The 9,368-nt window shown below is 36.3% G+C and overlaps 1 protein-coding gene across 1 annotated transcript in view; it reads left to right on the top strand.

The window, feature by feature from the left end:
* Positions 1 to 5,432: 5,432 nt before the first annotated feature.
* Positions 5,433 to 9,368, top strand: part of fbxo38 (F-box protein 38) — a 35,208-nt gene continuing 31,272 nt past the window's right edge. Inside the window, exon 1 of the mRNA XM_016552455.1 lies at positions 5,433 to 5,444. The gene's annotated coding sequence lies outside the window, so the exon portion shown is untranslated. The remainder of the gene's footprint in view (positions 5,445 to 9,368) is intronic.

The following is a 9,368-nucleotide window of genomic DNA, read 5'->3' on the forward strand; positions in this document are numbered from 1 at the left end:
TGTGAGGAGGGCATGAACGTGAAAGGATAAAACCATGTTAACACGTATTCCCTTGTAAAACATATAAATTGCTCCTGCCAGCATGAATAAATACACATAAATGTAAACGCCTATGTTGCAGTTCTCTTTAGAAGTGCGCTGAAACAAGCCAATGAAAAGTGTACATGCAGTAATTCTGGACACACAAAATGAGTCGGTACATGCTTCTCTGAGAGTAGATCATATCCAATAATGGGGGAGCATCTGAGAAATCAACAGGCGCTAATAGTTTTTTAATGAGTTTGTGGAATGCACTGGGGCAACTGTGTAATAAAGAACAAAGCCTGTTTAGAGAATCCAGAGCCAAATAATGCATCCAGGCAAAGGTAGCTTTAATGAACAGATGATGAGTGTCAGAGATTAGGGAGGGCAAGAGATAAATGGGGAAATCTGTATTTGTAAAAGGCGTCAAATTAATCTTAATGCATTCATAAAGGAATATACACGAAAAGGGCATGAGGACAGAAATGCAGCTAAAAGCACAGACCTCCTACGCTTCTCAGTTCTTTGTTGTACTGTTTTCTTACCTTGTGGCATCTCGGCTTTCTTTAAACATTCATTTTGTGAGATCTGAATGAGCAGCCATCCTTCAGAGAAAATGTGAAGTCAGCTCAGGGCAGGGTTTCTGCAAGGATGAGAGAATTCTGAGAGAAAATAATACAATACTCCTACCTTTTTGATATACAACCATTAAGAAACCATGACTAGTCAGATACAGGTCAAGATCACTGAACAGCACTGACAAAGAGCCAGATGTAGATAAAAAAATGTTTAAAATGTTTCTGCCATCTTTTATTCACCCTCATGTTGTACCAAACCTTGCATGACTTATTTACTTCTGCATAACACAAAAGGTGAATTTTTGAAGAAAACGACAGTCTTTTGAAATCTTTTCAGTAAATAATTTGATATACAGTAGTTTATTATATCAGGTTGAATATCTATTTATTTATTTATTGTTCTGTGATGGAAATAAAGTCACACAATTTTAGAATGACATAAAGGTGGGTAAACAACAGTGAACTTCCCCTTTTTTTATTACATTTTCAAAAAATTACAACCGCATAACTGCATGCAACATGCTGGATGTATAAAGAGGTTTTTCTCCACTTTTATAATTCAGTTGGATGTAGGTTTAATGTAATTCATAGTTTTGATGCAAATGTCACCTCTATTTGTAATATCACTCATTCGCATGTGTCTAGGCTTCAATATCAAGGACAGCAATCAGCAACCGCAACAATATAAGCTGTTCCTTCAGCCACCCGCTTTTAAAGCAACATGAGCAAACATGCCAATCCCAGTTCTGTCATTTTTACTTCTATGAAGGCCAGCAGGACTGGCTACATAATGAGACCTGTCTCAACAACATAATAACCACCTCCTTAAGGGTCGAGCATGCCTGACAAAAGCCACTGAGACTACATATTGTGTTTTCCAGTGGTCTGCAGTTGTGGTTTTAGTATATGAGCTACCTTTCAGATGGAGCATTTTTCTTTCCTTTGACCTCGACTGAGTGTGAAAAGTCTCTAAAAAAAAAAGAGTCCCATCTACTGGCAGAAAAAAGTAAACAGGGTAAAAAGACCATGCTTCAATTGACAGGTCAAGATCAAGGAAGAAGTGAATATGATAGTCCTTGTAAGAAGTTTTTTTTTCTCAGATGGGCAGTAAATGTTTGTATTAGATTTCAAAGTTGTATTTTTTGGATTAGATGAAATTTTGGAGGAGGGAAAACCCTAAACGTTACTTTTGATGTGATTTTTCAGACATTTTGACCCAATTTAACCCCATGTTGTATACAAACACACAGTAATATTCGAGTAATCAAGCATCACAACCAAAGGAAATGTTCTGGTCTTAGCTGGTTGTAGTGCCCAAAACCCCTTTATAAAAAGCCAAGAATCCAGCCTGACGAGGTTGGGAGACAAGCAAACCATATTGGTTTTAGGAAGTTTTTTTAGCAGGGAAAATTACAACTTTTTGAATCTGTCTAAAGTCTGCAGTATTCTGGACAAAAAATGGTTCATCCTCTCTAAACAAAGTAATATCCACACAATTACATTACACTGAAATGCATATCAGGTCAGAAGCTATTTATTTCAAGGACAGATGATAAAGCTGATGAAATGTTATTAACATCATTAGGCTGTCTTGGCACACATCCCTCTTCGTTTTCCCCCCCTAAAGCATAGCTGTAATCGGGGTGCGGCAGACCAAAAGAACCCCAATTAGAGGTTGCTTTTTGGCTTCCCATGATTAAATTGAAATGAAAGTGTGAAATGGAAGGTAAAAGCGGGTCAGCTGGGAGGATTAGCACAATGGCGCACAAGGTAAGGTTAAGAGTGCACTTTTAATTACCATAAAGTAGCTGCTGCTCGTAGACACACTCTCCTCCCCACCTCCTACCATGTTCTCTTCTCTTACTGAACTTCAACTATTTGATACCTTTTTATTCTTTAAGAATGTTCTGACCTTTTGTTCAAAAGTTCAGCACACTTGCCGTACTGTGTGGGCTGAGCGGGTCAGCTATGGTGTTAGACGGTCAGGGGTGAAATTAGATTTTTTGGATCTAATGGGCATGAGTATGCTCTTTAAATGACAAGGAAAAACTCATTGTTCCTGATTTAAGTAAAAGGAAAGTGCCAGCTACCTGGCTTACAACAAGAATCTGAAATGTTCTGGATGGCACAGATTTTTTACATTTATTTTTATTATTATTTTATCGCTCTATTTCTGTACCCGAAATCACAAAATATATTGTATAATATGGTTATTTAAAATTCAGAATTGAAGAATTGAAATGTAAATTTGAATTGACTGGTACTTGACATGTGGTAGCAAAGTTGCTTGTACCCAGCAGCCACACAATGTCATACGTTGATATTTGGCTAAATTTTTGGTTGCGACATCAGATGACCAAAATTCAATGTCAATTCAATGTCTAATGTCAATGTTGATTTGATGTCCAATACCGACATCAGCTGACATTGATATTTGTTGTTTTTATGTTGTGTGACCAAAATCCAACGTTAAATCAATGTCAAATTGGCGTCAAATACTGACGTCAACCCGAGTTTCATTCTCAACCAAAATGCGACGTCATGTCCAACGTCAACCTGACGTTATATTGATGTCCTGTGCCTGCTGGGAAGTTAGTAGAATGTCTAAAATTGACTACCAAAATAAAGCATTACCAAAATTAAAACTGCAATTGTGCATCCAGTTTGCTGCCTCAACTGAAATTCAACTGAAATTCAAGAATTCAATTTAAAAACATTCCCAATTCAATTCTGAATGGGTCACAACATTGTTGTCTAGTCTTAAAACTGCATTTGTCAGCAAAAAGTTTCCCACTTGGTTGTGTTGGTCTTGTAACTTATGATCCCACTGTTTGCAAGGAAATTATCCATGAAATAAGTTTGATAAGTTAAAAAAAATAAAGCATATGGTCTTTACCTTCACCTTACTTGCAGCTAACAGCTTCAGGGTGTCTAACGCCTGGTGCCTTGGTCATAAATTATTATCCAGATATCCCTTCAAATTTCACCCGTCTCCCACTGGCGGCACAATATTTTGGCCACAGCTAAAGACACAGATGTGTTTGGCCAGTTTGTTTCCTCTGGTGATTGCAGTTTCGCTACTTGGCCTTGAATAGGCACAAAGTTCTGCCTTTAGAGAGATTAGCATTAGCTAATTTGCTTCTTAGTGAGATGTGCTGCCCTCCAAGGCATGCATATAAGATAGGTAAAGGTCACGTTTACTTCTCTTGTCAGTTTGTTCCTGAGGAGAAAAAAAAATCTTCATTAATTCAGCAGGTTATTAGTTCCAACCTTTCTCTCTGACTTGTGCTCACTCATTTACACACACCTTTAAAGTTTTTCCTTTTTTTATGATCTAAATTTTTTGTGGAGCTGTGGTGAATATGGCGCTGTCCTTGCCCATGGGCCTCAGGCATGTTTTATTTATGAATCTGATTAAGCCCGGTACAGTGTCCGTATGGGATAGAGATCCATAAAAGCGGTGAAGGAGCAGTGCGCAGCGTAATTCTCTTTCATTATCTGCAGCTGTATAAGAGGGGAGGCTCCTCGCATTTAATTGAGAATAAGAGCCCGCACAACGCTCTTTGAAATTCCCTGCTCAGCTCGCTAAATCAAACTTTTAGTAACATTCAGCGAAGGGCACAGCGTGGTGGTACTTCAGGGGCTGGCATCCAACGCTGCCTTGAAGCCTAGACAAATGTTCTCATGCTTTTCAGTGAAGTGCTGATTAATATGCCTGAAGGACTATAGGCCCACCAAATGTACAAGTGAGGAATGTTCAACATTCAAAGTGTGCGACTGATTATGCTTTACCTTTCTTTGCACTTCATTGTTTAGCGATTCCAAACTCATTGCGTATCGGCTCAGATAAAGACGCAAGACCAGGCTTATGAAGCACTGGCCTGTCACAGACTATACAGTAATGTATTCTCAAGGGGTGCATACAAAGCACAATGCTCTTTTATAGCTATCATCTGGGTCATTCTGGCTCATCTAAAATAAAGCACTGTGGATTACTGTACAAAGTTAATAGTGTATGGCGGCATCATTTTCTCTTTAGTCATAAAAGCAGCCCACCCTGTCACTTACATCCATGTGTCTTACCTTTATTCGGGTCAGTCTGACAGTCCATCTCCCCTCCTTTCTGAGCTACCGAGTTAGTAGGATGCCATCGGGGGCCCATCAATCCCCAAAACGACAGCTTGAAGGCCCTCCGCAAATAACTGCATGCATTGGAAGCACTGACAGCCGAGGTGGACGAATATGACAATAATGATTTTATCTACAGCACAGAAAATAAAACTGTCAGACCTATTAGGATTTAAAGCTAGGAGAGAGGGAGGAGTGTAGGTAGATATGGAGAAAGAGGTGGAAGAGGAAGAGTGTTTGAGGGCTTGTGAGCTAGAATGGATTTTAATAAAAGAGCCGGACAGCTGGAGTGGATGAGCATTAGTCATGAACAAATGGTGCAGTTTATTTGTGGTAAAGACGATAAAAAAAATACTTGCCTTGGGTATTTCGTATTTTACTAGAAGGGATGCTCATGATAACTTGTCTCTTTAGAATATTATATGCACAAACTAAGTGTTTTTGCTTTTGAAAAGAGTCATTGTCATTGTAATTTATGCAGATTAGTCAACTCGTTGAAATTAAATAATTTTGTGCATGAATCAATGCTTCTCACTGCCTGATGTTTTAGACTTGGTTTGGGTTCAGTGCCAATGTGTCTTTCTAACAGGTTGTAGACCATTTGGAGACATCTGTGCTTCCAATTGCACAACATTCTTGGCGCTGAGTGTAAAACTTCCCTGAAGAAAGTTCTGCATTTTGACAATTGCACTGTTTTCTCAGACGAGGAAAGGAAATGTATTTTCAATTACACTTACAAAGATAGTTCTAAATAAAACCTGATCAGGGTTATTTTATTTTTATTTTTACATAAAGAACCATGCATTCAAAGTGCTATATAGAATCATCATTTTTTAAATTAATATTTTTATTTCCCTTTTTACCGTTTACTTTCATTCATTTATATATACACACACTATTCAAATGTTTGGGATTGGTAAGATTATTTAATGTTTTTTTTTGTTTTTTTAAGTCTCTTACACTCACCAAGGCTGCATTTATTCAAATGCTATTGAAAAATAGCAGTTTTCTATTTGAATATATTTTGAAATGTAATTTATTCCTGTGTTGGCAAAGCTGAATTTTCAGCAGCCACCAGTGTCACATGATGCTTTAAAAATCATTATAATATGCTAATTTGATACTCAAAATCATTTCTTATTATTATCAGCGTTGAAAACAGTTAATATTAACAGCGTAATGTTTAGCTAACAGTGTGGAAACTGTGACTTTTTTTTTCAGGATTCTTTGCTGAAAGATAGAAAGATATACGTTCATTAATGCTACACATAAGTAAGAGAAGTAGTGACAGATCTCTTAATCTCCAATAGGACATTCAACATATCTGTAATTGTAATTCTTTAAAAACTTTGAAGCCATTCTTCTCAGTTCCAGTGTTGACATAGTTATTGCATTCTGCTTTTATAGGGCAAGATAGCCTAACCTGAGTTGTTACGAAAATACCACTGCCATACACTTTAATTAGACTGAAAGAGCTTCTAATGTTGTTTTAATAATAATTTATGCATGCAGGTGAAGTTAGCAGTCACCGTCAAGATATTACTGAGAGTGTGATCAAAAGGCCTGGCATTTTCTCTGAAGCTCTCACCACCTTTTGGAAGGAAGCGAGGCTGAGAAAACAATGTCATCAGCTCATTTGACTGCACTGGGAAGTATTCATATGCAAACACAGGCTAATACAACCTTTCACTCCATCTCCATCACATCCACCCAGACCAAGATTATCTCTCCTAATCACCTTAACCCTTCGTCTCAACCTACTGTCTGCTTGCATCTAATCTGCCCAAATTAAATCAAATCCTGTCTGGATCATTGTAATGGAGCCTTGAAATTGTGTGCAAATATTCATATTAATAATTCAAGTAAATGGTTTGCATTATCCATGAGAAACTGTATGAAATGTTGAGATGTGACAGCATTTGCGTCCTGATTGGGTACTCTGTTCTGCATGGGAGGGTGTAATTTAAATATACAGGTGAACCTTCTTGAATATTAGGGCCTTGTTTAATCTGGACAGACCTTTAGCACAATCCACTTGTCATTTCACTCACCTTTAAATAGTAGTGTTATCTAACCTCCACCTGACTTGCCGTCAAAAGACAGACAGTTAAACAAACATTAATATTTGAAACAGTTTTTTTCATTACTCTGTGTGACCACTTACATTTTAATGTACAATAGTATATATATATATATATATATATATATATATAAAGATGTGTACATATATAATCTTGTTTGCATAGTATTTTTATTGTATTCATTTCTTTAACAAAAGTCTTTGAAGTGCTGCCTACATGCATAGAATAACATGAAACCCTTTTTTCATCCCTGAGAAATGAATGTAAACAGAGGTAGCTGTGTAAAGAGAAACTGTTCATGCAGAAATACATAAAAACCAACAATAATTCATCGATACTATGTAAACAGATTACACGTTTTTTTAACGTTAATATTTGAAACTTCCACTTTGCAAATGCAAAAGGATGATAAAGACCTACACACATGGGCACACATAATTGGTACCCTAGGGCCTTGTTTTTAAGATCCTAAATATAGGGTATTTGCATGTGCAGTTTAACAAACTGTGTGCATTTTGTGGACATGCAAAACACATGCAAATTAGCTGGCCGTTAGACACACCCATATTCACTGCAGGCTTTTGCATGGTAATGCCATGAAGCTAATCTCACTAAATACCCAGGATATGATTTATATTATTTATTTCTACAAAATGTACAATATTTGATTAGAATACCCATATTCAACATTCCTACAACATTTGTCTGAATTCACAGATGCAGTATTATTTACACATTTAAGCACATTACACCACAAATTTGTACCAAAAAGAAATCTAGTGTGCATAAGGTAAAACATGAGAGAACCTCTTTGGCCCACAGAGATAGCAGATCAATATCTGCTTTCCAGTCATACTAATTTACACAAGTATTTATCATTTCTAAAATTACTTAAAATGCTGAAAATATCTTTGTGAGTGCAATTTAATATATTTGCACTACATGAAGGCACACCCCAAATTACATATTCATTAAGGGAAACATGCAAAAACAGCAGTGCAACTGCGATCCTCAGTAGATGTTGGTAAATCAGCTATATTTTTTGCACATGCCATCGAGTTTGCATGTGTTTTCATACACTTACATTTTTATCAGGGCTTCAGGGCCTTGGAGATGTCACTAGACAACCTATTTTGTCAAAGTCTGTGTTTAATTTAAAATCTTACTTTCATAAAGTACGTACTGACACCTTTTTGAACCACATTTGTATCATTTGCATTGTATTTGAGAATATTATCAGTCAGAAATTACATTACATTTTACAATGTGAAATAATCTGACAAATATGCCACTGTTTTCCACAGACTGAATATTCAGAAAGCAAAATGGCTTGTGCTTTGTTTCATTACATTTGAAAGAGATAAAGGTGCATAGCTTCTCACCCGTGATTAAAAAGAACATTTAAGAGATTTATGGAAAAACTTGGCATTGCCAGAAAGTTTTAATACGCTTGCAGCTGGCTGTCACTGTCTGACTGTGCAATCTCATTTGAGTTCATTTCAGCACAATAGCCACATTTTTGGTCTTTTCATTAACTTTTAATCGTTCGTTTTAATAATGCACTAACCTTAGCCATCACTGCTAACAAAGGAGCACATGACAGAATTTTAATAGGAAATACCTATCTTTATTTTCATGATTTTTTTATATCTATGTTTTTTGCTCTCAATAAGCCCGTCTCTCTGTCCCTCAGAAATCAGGTGAGTTCAGATCTGTCTTTTAGAAATGCTTTTCCATTTTACCGTCCCCTAACAGAAGAATGCAATGTCAAATCATAGAGATGCTCATTAATTTAAAGAGCATTTATGATATAAAATTTTCATCACATTCCTATTTTATTCTCGATTAAAGCTATGAAAGACTTTTCAAATTGATAATTACCTGGCCTTCTGTAATCAAAAGCAAGAAAAAAAAACGTTAGCATGTGTAACACCTGCTTGACTCAATGCACTTTAGTTGATAATTCCCTTCAATTCTTTGTGAAATTTTAGATTTTTGTTTGTAACTCTTAGTTTCTCTAATTTAGTTACGCCTATTTATTGTAGACTAATAAAGTTGGTTTCGAGATTTTAAGGCTATATTTTCTGCTTTACTCCATTTTAAACCATTTGGTTTCAAAAACACATATTCAAATTAAGATTTCAACCAAAAATCATTACACAAAATGGATTAACCATTCACAAGTTACCTTGAACGGTGCAAAAATTATGTAAACCAGATAACTATGAAGGTAATTTAATGCCTAAAAGATTTGCATACGCAGGGTAAGAGTTGTGGAAGTGTACATAAGACTGTAAGCGTAAATTAAATTTGCATGCGCAAGAGAAGCTTTGTAAAGGTGTAAATCGCGTTTCAAGCGTAAGAAAAAATGATTTGCAGCATTTTACTGTTACTCGTAAGTGTAATTCATGTATTGTGAAACTGCAGCTTTATGCTAACGCAAAATAAATATTTCCAGTATTTGCTATTGACTTCCAGTATTTGCTATTGACTGTTCAAATGCGGAGTTTTGCACATCGTGTGTGTGTGTGTGAGAGAGAGAGAGAGAGAGAGAGAGAGA

Source organism: Sinocyclocheilus rhinocerous, unplaced genomic scaffold (assembly GCF_001515625.1).
Source record: "Sinocyclocheilus rhinocerous isolate Xijiao unplaced genomic scaffold, SAMN03320098_v1.1 scaffold584, whole genome shotgun sequence".
NCBI classification, from domain to species: Eukaryota; Metazoa; Chordata; class Actinopteri; order Cypriniformes; family Cyprinidae; genus Sinocyclocheilus; species Sinocyclocheilus rhinocerous.